The sequence below is a fragment of the Lepidochelys kempii genome, chromosome 6 (assembly GCF_965140285.1).
Source record: "Lepidochelys kempii isolate rLepKem1 chromosome 6, rLepKem1.hap1, whole genome shotgun sequence".
NCBI classification, from domain to species: domain Eukaryota; kingdom Metazoa; phylum Chordata; order Testudines; family Cheloniidae; genus Lepidochelys; species Lepidochelys kempii.
The window spans coordinates 42,613,468-42,626,228 of NC_136385.1; the positions used below are offsets into that span (position 1 = coordinate 42,613,468).

The following is a 12,761-nucleotide window of genomic DNA, read 5'->3' on the forward strand; positions in this document are numbered from 1 at the left end:
TGCTACTAAAGACAGCTGCATGAACCCACCTAAATGGTATTTTGCAGTGTAATATATAATGTAATATTTGCCTTGCAATCTGGAAATGTAAGGATAAACAAATGTGCCTGGTAGGCGTTGACTTTCCATAGAATAACAGTTCCTTAAAATACTCACTGGATTTAGGAGGAGCATACAGTGGGAGAAACATTTTAGGCCCTATATGCTCGTGTTATCTAAAATTTCTTATTAGCTGAGCTCTAACTACTGTCCTCCGTGACGTCACCGCGGCAGCCCAGCCAATGAGGGAGGCGCTGGCGTTGATATTAAGGGAAAGTTAGTGCAAAGCAAGACACCCTCTTTTTTACTGTCATTGACATTTAAACTGTGTGGCAGATTCTTATGTAGAAATTGGCGATCAAACCTGCCAGTTATCTACTATCGGCAATTTAATAGTGTGGGAATCGGCAGGTCAGGTTCATCTGTCTGCACTCTCTGTAACAGGTAACATTTTATGCTCCTTTTATACATTCATTTCCAGTGCCACCGGTTTGCTCTTAAAATAATAATCCGACCCTCTAACTTGCTGAATTCTTTGCCTGTTTTGATGTGAGCTGTGTTTGTGTTCATCTGATTGTCTTAGAAATGGGCCGAGTATAGGAACTTCTTTAAAGCTTTGCTATTCTCTGGTGCGAGGATCTTTACAATACACCAGTGTCTATCAGCTGGCCTGAGCAGGAAGTCTAACATATCTGGGGTCAGGACTTCTGCAAGTATTAATTGCTGCTTGAAAACATGGTTACTTCTAGCACAATTCAATTATTCGTATATGTTTTATCATATATATCTCATATATATACACTTTTTCTCACCTTCTGTGTAGTTTTTTGTAATATATATTACAAAAAACCCTATACAACAGGTGGGGGGGAAGTATCTTGTTTGATAGCTTCAGCTTGAACAATTAGCTCGGCTGTTTGGAAACAGCGGATAGAATTAGTGTGAAAGTTTCCACCGCTTGGAAAGTGTTGATACTTGAACTACCGAACGGTATAAATATTTGATTCGGTTCTCAGAGCTCAGGTAGAAATGAAAGAATGCGGTTCACATACTTTGGTCGCATTTTAAATCCCCGGACCGTGTGATCTGAGCTTTACTTAGGAAGACCTAATAATTAACGATTTCCACTGGGGTAGAACAAGGGGGACTCAAGTTACACAGAGCTCCGTCACACCCTGCTCTCCCAGCGAGGCACGAAGGCAGGCTGTGGTCAAAGCGAAGGGAATCCGCTGCACAATCCGCAGCGCGGGGGGACATTGGCGAGCTTGATAAGTTACAGCGTACGGTGAAGTAAATCTTGAAACCTTAGAAACTGCTGACTGATTCTCAACCCTACCGGCGTCCTGTGCCGTGCGTGCGCATTGAAATGTATTTCATGCACCTTCCAAGCAGGTATGGGAGATCCGTACAACCTTACTCGGACAGGCTATGGATATACATGCTTGTATACACGTGCGTACACACATGCATACAAAAAGTCACCTTGCTACTTCATTCCACATCCAATGAGCGAACACGGGACGTTTTTAAAGTTTCAGCATAGAAAAAAAAAAAGTTTCCCCACGACTGCTGTAAGTGAACTGAAAGATTTTGGTTTGGGTTTTGGGGGTTTTTTTTGGGGGGGGCGGGAGGAAGGAAGGAAGGAAGGAGAGATTAAAGGTTTAGCAGCATTTTCAACCCCACACACTGAAGCGCAGTTGTATTTGGAAATGCGAGTTAAAAGTGGTGTAGCTGGAGGCGGGAAGGAGGGGGGGAACTAGGTTGCACATTTCAAATGTTTCGTCTTTTTGCCGTGGAGTCTAGTTCCCTTGCTTTATAGTTTCGAGATCTGATTGGTAACTGTCTCTGAGGTTTAGCCACTTTGTTTATAATGAATTCGGGAGTTCACAGAAATTCTGCAGAATATCTGCATGGAAACATACCCTAATCTCACAAGCAGGATCTTGCCTTGATAACTTCAGCTGCGTATATTAAATAGGGGTGATAGAGAAAGGGGGGGGGGACCCTCTACTATAGAAAAGTGCAGAGTGTTATAGTGATCATTCTTCCGTTAAAAAAAACACAAATGTAAATCCGGAAACACAATTTACCTACCCTCCCTCTTTCCCTAATATTCCTTAAAGTACTTTAGCAAGAAGGTTCACGATAATCCCTCACTCTAATACACCGGTAAATGGACATTCTCCTTCAGTAATAAATCAAACACCATCCATCTCAGATCCTCCTCCCTAATTAGAGATGTTTATTGGAGATTGTGTTTATCCAGCTGTCATGCCGAGAAAAAGCTGTGACATAATTACCTCTGACCAGATAGTCCTTTATATGCATATCTCATTGACATATAATGCAATCGGCTTGCATTAAAAATGACAAGATCAAATGTTGATTTTACCAGGTGAAATAATATTTCTGATTATTACATTAATAGAAATTCATCTTTCAGACGGTCCAGATTCTAGTAAGGGATCGTGAAATTAAAACTTTTAGTCATTAATTTAATGATGACATCAAATAATGGTGCGGGCGAAGAAATATGGGAAGTTACTGTAATAAATAAAAACTACTTATTTGTTTAAAAGCTAATTAATCTCCAATTAAATAAAATACTTTATATCAACCAAAGACATATCTATACCATTTTCATATTGCCACCGATTCCACAGATTTACGTTTTGCTTCTAATCCAAAAGGTTAATCTATATCTACAACCAATTGTCTTGACTTTGATCTCTATTTAAGATTAATAATGTCACTTTTAAAATGTGCATCTGACTGCCGGGAATAAGATCTTGATTCATTTAGTTCCCTAGTATTGCCAGCATGTGTGTAGCCATCTGTGTGTGTCACTGTTAGGCAGTGATGATAAGCTAAGAATTACTCTGTAATTGAAAATATATTTTTGGGGAAAACTAGTTTTACAAATATCAAGAGTGTAGGCTTTTGATCCTTTCTGCTGCTTGTGTTCTCCAGTCGCTAATAAAACTCACATTGAGCTCCTTAGTGACTTGATGAACAGGCAGATTAGCTGTTACGGGGGGTTTTGAACAGCTTGTCCCAATCAATAGCATTTAAAAAGCACGTCAGGATGCGCTTAGGGTTTTTTTTAATAGGCTTTTCTAGCAAGTCCGTTTGCACGACATTTTTCACATATAGAATCAAAGGCTATCCCGTATGGAAACATGTGTGTTCGTCTTCCAGCTTCAGAGACTGCAGAATGACTTCGTTAGGGTTCAGAAATACGTTTTTATTCTTGCACACAAAGCTGTGCTTTATGCAAAAGACCAACGTAAACGAGGTTAAATCGATTCCAAACTTTTTGCAAATTGTTTATAAACTAGAAAAGCTCCACTTAACTCAACGTCCTGTGCATTATAGGTTTCAAACACTGTTCCTATATATACAAATAGGCATTGAGTGTCCCGAAGGCAGAAGCACTGGAGTCTAACACGTCAGGATTTGTGTATCTCTTCAGTTTTAGACTGAACTGGACAAGAGAACTTTAAGCATTTTTCTGGGTATTAAAAAAGGTAGTTTGCAACCCAGATATTAATACAACAAGACGATACAGGAGTACCTAACTCAGCAATTCCTGCTCCTAACGCTTAGCAATCGACTAAAAAAGGAGCAAAATACTAGTTCTTAACACAAATCAATAGATACGCCTCATATCATGGGATCATGTAAAACAATGACCAATTATTTTCGTCAAATTTCTGTTTACCTTTCCAGAGAAAATAAATTGTCTTACCTTGTTTTGGTTAATGGACGTGAAAGCAAAAAGATCACAGGACAAAACATGAAAATGACTAATTACAATAGTAATTTTGAAGGTATTTTAAACCATATTCTCAAACCATGGTTGAGTCCATGCTCCGAACAACTGGAATCACCGGGCATGTATGCTGTTTACTATACTAACGCAAAAGTGGTTTATTTTATCCGAAACATATTTGGTGGTTAAAGGTGTCTTTTAAAAAGCTCTAACTTTTGTGGGAAATGGGGGCGGAGGGAAGGGAGTAACGCAAAACCTGGACCGCAAAATTCCTTGGATCAGTGTTTTATTTTAGTTTTGCCCCCTCGATCATTAACAAAATTAACAGAACGTTTTTTGAAAAGTCACATCTGCCGGTACTAGAAACGGGAGACAATATACCTAAACTGTCCCAAATCAGCCACCTCGGAGCTGTCCGGGACTGCTAACCCTCTGGAAAGGGTAAGTGTGTGCTGAGAGACCCATTTGGTAACAACGAGGTGCCTTTGCTGAGGAAATCTCCCTGAATCCTGCGTCCTGCGGTGCTGAGTGCTGGACGGATCTAGGTAACCTGCTTGCCTTCAGCGCAACCCGCTAGACTCCCTTCAGATATTTTTGCCCTGGACAAGAGAGATTGTGGGTGAATCTCAACGTTTTCCTCAGCTCTTCTCGACCCCTAAAGCAAACTGCTACTAATCGGTAATCACCACAGAGCTACAAAGAACCACTGGTCACCCTGATATGGAACATTGATGGCCATTCCTACCAATGGTTCATCGATTCGCATTTTCCTTGCTGGATTGGGGGGGAGGGGGAAGTAACAACAAAAAACTGCTTGGATTAAAGATCAAGTGCAAACCAGATGCTTTGCATACTGCCCCGTTTCGTGCCTAGCCGATAGGAAGCGTTTGCTTTTGTCAACCCTTCCTGGACTGAAAAAAAAATGCCCCTTCTTAAAACCTGAACAACTCGAGGCGCGTTTACAGGCAGCTGCAGTTAAAATGGCGTCCTTAGAGTTGTGCCTCAACTTTGCGGGGACTTCCTTGTCTTTACATTTTAGAGCAGGTACATTTCAGATAATCCTGGCGTGTCACGGTGAGTCAAAAGGGAGCAGGGTTTCCTCGCCAGGGCTGCCTGCGAGCGGTGCAGTCCCTGCAGGGGAAGGCGCTCAGGGCAGGACTGGCTCTAAATTGGCCATTCTTGGAACTGGCACAGACAGACTAACTCCCTCTCCTCCTCCTCCTCCTCCTCCTCTCGCTGGCTCACATACGGGCCAGCACGCACACACACACACACGTTCTCTCTCCCCCACTTTCTCTCCCTCTCTGATCCTCTCTCTCTTTTCTTTCTTCCAACTTTTTTTTGGCGGGGGAGGGGGGTCGCTCCCCCATGTCCTGCTAAATCAGTAGCAGTGTGGCTGTTTCTCAAGACCTCCTCCGCCGCCCCCACCCCCACTCAGCCCCAGAATGACGTCAGTTTCCCTCCCCTCATGATTTTGTTTTTGGAAGGGGGGGTTAAAAGTTTCTTTGGGAGGGGATACAAAGTCCTCTGCGCCTTAGGGGAAAATAGCAACAAGATTACGGCTTCTTTATTCTGGAGACGAAGCCTAAGAAGGTGCTAATCCAAAGGATGGCTAATTGAGAAGTTGTAAAAATGATATTTGCCTGCAGTTCCGGACAAAGTTTTTTTTTTCCTTCCCTCCGGCCAACCCCCCTTTAATACCCGGTGGACGAGAGTTTTTAAAAAAATCCTTGGTTAGAGAGAGAGAGAGATAGAGAGAAGCGAGGAGTCGGCGGACTTCACTCCAGAAAAGGACTAGATCCCAGCTTTTAAAATCCCCTTTGGAGCCTCCCAGAGTTGTCGCTCTTACAAACAGAAGCCCACTTCTCCTCCCTGCAGAATGCGAGCGGAGGGGACTCGCGGCTTGGGAGAGCAATAGCCACCGGGACTGGGCTCTTTTCGGGACAATTTGCCAAGTTGTCTCGCAAGCAGCAGCGCCCTGGGGAAGGAGACAAGCAGGACACTGGTTTGTATTTTCTTTTTAATTTCCCTTGCGCCTCTTGCAAAGATCGCCTTTGTGCACTTTAAATCAGGTTTAACCACACAGAGAGGAGTGTCCTATACGTGGCGCCTTCTTAACGGCTTCCTATTCTGATGGCTTGAGAAGGGTTGGGTTTTTTGTTTTTTGGGGGGTTTTTTTTGGGGGGGAGATACAGAGAACGTCAAGTGCTGAGAGTTTTCTACAATGTGGTCAGTAATTGTACATGTACTACCCCGCCCTCGGTCTTAGAGCTGGGCACACCTGGGTGCCAGTTTTGGGCAAGCACCTTTGCTAAATAGATTCAACCCAGTTACTAAGATTCTGTTGCTCCTACCTTACCTTCCAAGGAGATCGTATGGACACGAAATATGCTCTCCTTTCCATCACTATAGTCGGCTCCGTTTTTATCTATATGCATGACTAGGAAAAAAATGCAGATTGACTTAGGCCTGAACTATTGCAACCGCATGTCAATGACTTGGCCAGGCAAACGGTCCATTTCCAAGAGCAGCACCGATCTCCTTTCTTCCATCATCTTACATGTCCTGTGTTATTTACTGGCGTTGCTGTGTTGGATGAAACTCCCAAAAGAGTTGGAACGGGGTGGGGGGTGGGGAATCCCCCAGACTGGTGTCTGCAGAAGAGTTTTTCCAGGCTCCCTGATTGCAGAACTGAAGGCAGACCTCCCTTCCCCTTTACACTGTGAGCCAAAGTAAAAAGGTTTGCTCAGCTAAATCCAGAATTCAAGGAGGAGACCTAGGAGAAACTCCTTTAAACCCCTGCCTTCCAAAAAATACACATTAGAGATAATAAGCATCAAGGCAAATTGGCATAAGAGGAAAGGGGGGAGGAAAAACCCCAGAGGAAAAGCCAGTAGTCTCTTAAGAGCCCATTTTGTGCTATTAGGAGCGGTGGCAGCTTCTCTGCAGGACTGGAGATGACAGTGCATGACGGCCGGGCAGCCCATTATCCAGCTCCTATTGAGGCGTCCTTTCACTCACATGCAAACTCCTTGGCAGAGTCGTTTGTCTCCTCATTGTACTTTATTTAAGAATGCAATGGTTGTCAGGGCTCTTATTCAATTTCAAGATACTTTATTGATGAGCTTTGACTTTTAGCACTTTTCACATGTCAAGAGAAGTCAAGTGTATGCGGCTACGACTTCATTTTATGCTTTGCGCGTCCATGCTCTCCACTTTTCCTCATCGAAGCTTGGATTTTTTTCCCTTGTCCCCCTCTTCCCCCCCCTTTTTTGTGATGACTGTTCCCCCCCCCCCTCCTTCTCGGACCACTCGCCATAAACGATCGGGACACCCTGAGCTCAGACTGGTGCTCCCAGTGTAACCTTAAATGCATGCGCTGAGGGGTTGCTTTAGAGTTTACTGAGGTGTGTCTTAATAGTCCGGCATTCAACAAATGTACTTGTGGTGTGTGGTCAGAGCAGCAAAGTCATTTACTTACTTTCCCCCTTGATTTTCTGGCAGCTACTCAAGGGGCGCTGCCTTTGCAAAACAAAAACAAAACAGAAAACACCAACACCTCAGTGGAAAAGGGAACAAAGCTGGGTGCAATGCACATCTCTAGCACTGCAGCTCTCTCTCACACACATACACACACACACACACACACATCATTGGGGATATTTCCACACATACCCCCATGGTGTCTTAAAAAAACCCAGCAGGTCTTAGTCAACAAATGGCACGTGGAAGTTTGTGAGTGTTTGGTAAAGGACTCTTCAGGGCCTTTCACAAGGGCCCTCAATACACAAAGTAAATTGTGTATTTGCTCTGCACTTTCCAGGCTGGGAAGAGCCTTCCCTCTCCATCACTTTTGGAGAAAGAGAGAAATGGGGGGGGGGGGGGACGACGACTGTAAAACTTGGATAGCTCTAGGCAATTCACAGTTTACAAAGCCCCTGTCTCCCAAATATTTATGTCTTTACCATTTGAATGTTATTTTTTTCTTATCTCTATTGTCTGATGGGAGCTAACTGTTTAAATGCAAATTGATCTTTTTTTTTCAGCCCTCCCTCGCACTCTCTCTCTCTCTCTCTCGCGCACACACACACACTTCAGTCTCCCCCCAAAACACAAAAAACCTAGGTCTTATTGGAAAGCAATGTGCTCTTTTTTTTTCCAAGACACAGTATTTATTTACTGCAGTCCCTAATTTGAATGGGGGGAAGGGGAGTAGAGTGTATGTTTTAGCTGGGAAAAGGCACGGGGGTAGTGGAGATAAAGTCCGGACAGCTCCGATGGCTTTCAGACGCTATTTGGAACATTTTTCCCCCAACATCAACACTGTCCAAACGACAACACTGCGGATAAAGTGACTGCTCACTAATAATCTGCCCAGCGCCTCTGAGCGCAGGGATGATAGAAGGGAAGAGGAAAAATCTACGCGAGGAGCAAAAAACAAGTGCATTCATATTCAAACAAATGGGCCAATTGAACCAGCCACTGTGACTGAGCATCCAATCGGCAGCTGGGAGCAATGGCGTTGCTTTGCATAAAGCAATATTTTGTGTGGGAGAGAGCAGAGCATTTGCATGTGTGGAGTGATTAGTGGGTTTGAAAAGCGAGCCCTGGCTCAGCCTCATTTCCCGCTCTGGTTAAGGCGCAGGGAGGAAGTGTTTTGCTGGAAGATGATGACAGAGGTCAGGCTTTGCTAATGGGCCAGTGAAGAGCAGTGGAGGCGAGGCAGAGACCAGGCACACATACATTAATACACTTGAACCATCACCAATCAGCATAGGTGTGCTCTGTCTCTCTCTCTCTACTCCACTCACACACTCTTCATCTCTCACTCTCCAGTCACTGACAGCCCATTTTATTGTCAATCTCTGTCTCCTTCCCAGGAATTCAAGATCACACAACCAGCAGCTTCAGTGGAGAAAAACTATTTTACTGGCAACTCTTTTTAAAGCACCATCATTTCAAATCAGTGCGCTCTTAAACTATTGACAGGAGCTTTGACAACAAGACAGGATGCCTCATAAAGGTGAGTCTGCTCATTTCTTCTCCCCACTTCTCCCTTCATTTCATTTTAATATTTAGACAGCTCTCTCTCTCTCCCATCCCCGACTTGCATTCCGGGAGAGCTTCCCGGGGAACTTTCCAGTCCCGAAGCTCACAAACTTTCTGCTTTCACTTAAGCCCCTGTCCTCTGGAAAAGCTAAAGCATCTGACTTGGAAAACAAGCCAACATGAGCAGCAGCAGCAGCTCCAATGTATTTGCTGGACAGAGCGATCACAAATGGCTTGTGTTGCCGTTCAGAGCACCCCCACTTGCCAAAGCCAGGGCTGGGGAAAATGTGCTCTGATCCCTGGCTAATCTTTGTACACACGCGCTCACACACCCGAAATATACCTTGCTTCAGACCCTTCCCTATGCTCCTTTCTGTTGCTGTTGTTATGTCCATTACGAAAGGGAAGTGACTCCTCGGCGATCCTCACCAGTTGTTTTCTGGGGGGTAGCCGGGCGGATCCAAGATCCGTGTCCTTTGCTTTGTGCTTCCCACAGCCAGTGTCATGGGGGGGGCGAAAGTCTTATTTAGGGAACACTCGCCTATAATTGTAATGCTTACTCACCACCAGAACAGAGTAGAAGGGGGAGAGAGAGGGAGAAAGAAAGGGAGAGAGAGCGAGAAAAGGAGACCGAGAGAGGTGGGGGGAAAAAGTCACATTCTAGGCCAAGTCAATTCTCAGTAGTTGTATCCAGGAAGCTCTGAGCAGAGCTGAAGGATTGTCAGTTTCAATCAAGCAGCCGGGAGATCTCACCGAACTTGTCCATAATACCAAGAAGAACTTTCCAACTTACAGATCACATGAGGCAAACAGTCAGTAAAGTCCAGTCTGAAAAGCCCCTAGTGCCAATAGCCTCTCGGAGATCCGAGTCTCTTTAATATTTGGCTTTTCTCAGAAGACTACTATTAGCATTCTCTTACCATCAACCTGCGATCAATATTCCTTTTCAACACGTTTCTGGCCGGGGAAATCATTTTTTTAAGGAACACGATTTTTAAATATTTTTAATTGTTTTAATTTAATCTCCTTTATTCTGCAAGAACCGCTTACTTTCCCTTTGTAATCCAGGAGGGTCTCGGATACCCAAAACAGTAAAGTAATTTTTAAAAGTTACAAACTCTTCGCCGTGCATAAGATTTGATTAATAAGCGCAACAATAAACTTGATTCTTCTCCTTTCACAAGTGCAACTGGAAAAACTGGATTTGAATTTAACCTTGCAGCGCTTTGTAGTTGCGTGTTAAATCGACTCGTAGACCCTTAATAATTTCTAGAAAGTTTTAAAACAAAGTTTCCTGAATGATTAAATGTACCTGGCAGATGTTTTTTTGGGGGGTAAAAAAACCCCACAATATAATGGATGAGAGAAGTGCCTCCATCGTATCCATCTTTATAGACATAAAATAATAGTTGTGGTCTTTGACAATACATTTTATAGCTGGTGACCTTTACAGATGTCTAAACGCAAATTGATTCATTTTAATCTTTGTCTTTTTTGACGTGTGAATGTAAAATTTTGTCATCTTAATAGCTAATTATGTTTTCAGTGGGGGGGGGGCGATTCTAAACACAATCAGATTATATCAGGATTTTGAGATTAAAAAAGGACTTGCAGATTAGGCCTGGCCTACTGAGTTTGATTCCTAGGACACGGAGAATTTAATTCAATTCATTACTTTAAAGCTAACTGTATTCTGATTTATAAATTCCTAGTTGTAGATCTACATACCCACCCTTATAAAATCCAGCAAGAACAAGTTATGCTATGGGAAAGCGATTTTATTATCAGACTGCTTCCGGGTGCGGTTTGACTTTTCTTGTTTTTGTTTTGCTAAATGTTGCTGGTTACTTAGGTAATTAGCGAGTTTCCAAGGAAAATGCAGAATCGCATCTCGCTTTCCTCCAATCTCCTTAGTGAAGTACTTGACTACCCTGTTCCTGTAGTATAAAATCTCCTTTATTCCCTCTATTCTCATTTCTAGGATACGTGCAGGCAGAGCTCTGGTTGGAAGTATAACAATAGCATTCTGAATTTCTTCTTTAACCCCGTATTCTCCATGCTTATGAGTTGTGCATTAAATATGTGAGCAAATTCTGTCTGAGGAACTGGATTTTCTGTTCGGTGAATGTATATGCAGACGTGTTTAGTGTATTAAAGGGATGGTTTCACGTTCAGTTAAGCCAAAGGAGATATTGCCACGTCTCCATTGAAGTACAGTGCAGCTTGCTCTGTTGCTAATCAGGTAGTTCTCCAAAGAGCAGTAAATATTTACCAGTTGAAGTCTTCACGCTGCGAGAAAGTACTTGTTTGATGTTTATTTTTATGGATTTAAGATGACTAAAAGCTATTTAATAAATTATACCATGACTAGTCCTGAATAGGGAAACGTGCCTCTTTGAATTCTCCATCATATGCAGGAAGAGTAAAATTAATATTCATTATAGGCGCAAAAGAAAGAGAATGAGTATTTTTAGGTTTAAAAAAAAGGGGAGAGAAAATGAAGGCTGCGACTATTTCATTATTTTACCTCCTCTTTTTTCCCCGCAAACCTCTTGAATAGGCTCTTTATTGTAATTGTCTCTCCCCAATTGAGCACCCCACTGAGCTGTTGTATCTTTTTACAACCCCTAACAACTCACACCAGTAACACAATTACCTCCAGATATTTATAACGAGAAATTACTTTTCCATTTTCAGCCGCAAGGGTTTAAACTCAATAAATAAACGACCATCTAAATAAATACACGGAAAAAGGCGATTGGGGTTGTCCAGGCGCTGGGTCAAGGCACAGGCACTAATGAAGGGAGTAAGGGCTTGTTTCTCTGCTCTTTGTAAGTTGGAGGGTTGTTGGTACGTTTAGTTGGGAAGCTGTGCTGCCGGTTAAGGAGACTGGGTTTCTGCACTCTGGGTTTGGGTAGAGGAGCAGAATGGAAGCCATTGTTCACATTCTGTAGGCTTTGTTTAACAGTTCTCACCCCCTCCTGTTCTTACTTTTTAAAGCACTGAGGCGAGGTAGACAGCGTGTGTCACAGTACAGTGAAAAAGGGGAAGATCTAAAGACCAAAAAAAGAAGTTAATCACAATAAGGGGAGTTTTGGGGGGCTATTTTTTGGGGGGGGGAGTTGTTAGTGCCACTAAAAAAAAACCCAACAACCCATAGCCTTACTCCGACCACGTCAAACCGTACTTGTTTTAAATAGAGCAACTTCAAAGATGCAGCGTTCCAAAGTGTAAAAAGGATCTAAACAAGCCTCGTGTAGAAGAGTACACGCAAAAATATCCAGATTCTGATAAAAAAATCCTATCACTCCACCTCTAGCACTAAAAAGAGCACAGACCCACGCCGCTCCCTTCCTTAAATAACACAGGTTCTATGTGTAAATACAGGCACGAAAAGTGTCAGAGTCCAGAACTATTTAGACTGGAATGGGAGCTACAATCTACTAGTACTTCTGAAGGCTTAAAACTTTGATTATTATTTTTGTAAGTGTTTCAAATCTCAGCCCTCCAGCCCCGTGCTGCATCCTACTGTGAGGTTGCGCTGTGATATAGCATTCATTAAAAAGTATATTTCCACCCCATTAATATACTTTTTTGCTTTATCCTAGAGGGAAGACTTTAACTAGTGACACGCAGATGTGTGAGTCCCTAAATTGTATGAGAGGACAGTCCACCCAGATTTCAGGCAAGTTTAAAAACATAACTTCGGGTTTTTTTCTCCCCCCCCCTCCGCCCCTCCTGTAATAGGCCTGTTAATCCGGATTATTTAAAAAAAAAATAATCTGAGACAATACACCACTTGCATGCAATTTTAAAAATATGTGGAGGTTATCTTTATTTATTTATTTTGCCTTGGGCTGTAAAAGGTTAAACCTTTAAATTATTTGGAGAAAACGTCTAC

General features: G+C 42.9%; 1 protein-coding gene across 11 annotated transcripts in view; it reads left to right on the plus strand.

The window, feature by feature from the left end:
* Window positions 1–347: 347 nt before the first annotated feature.
* PAX6 (paired box 6) overlaps window positions 348–12,761 on the plus strand; it is a 31,633-nt gene continuing 19,219 nt past the window's right edge. For 7 of the 11 annotated variants that reach the window (XM_073347750.2, XM_073347755.2, XM_073347756.2 and 4 more), the window contains exons 1-2: window positions 8,391–8,834; window positions 12,469–12,545. The gene's annotated coding sequence lies outside the window, so the exon portion shown is untranslated. Of the gene's footprint in view, window positions 484–5,364; window positions 5,817–8,390; window positions 8,835–12,468; window positions 12,546–12,761 lie in introns of those variants that run through there. The other 4 variants (XM_073347747.2, XM_073347748.2, XM_073347746.2 and 1 more) reach the window with 4 other exon arrangements.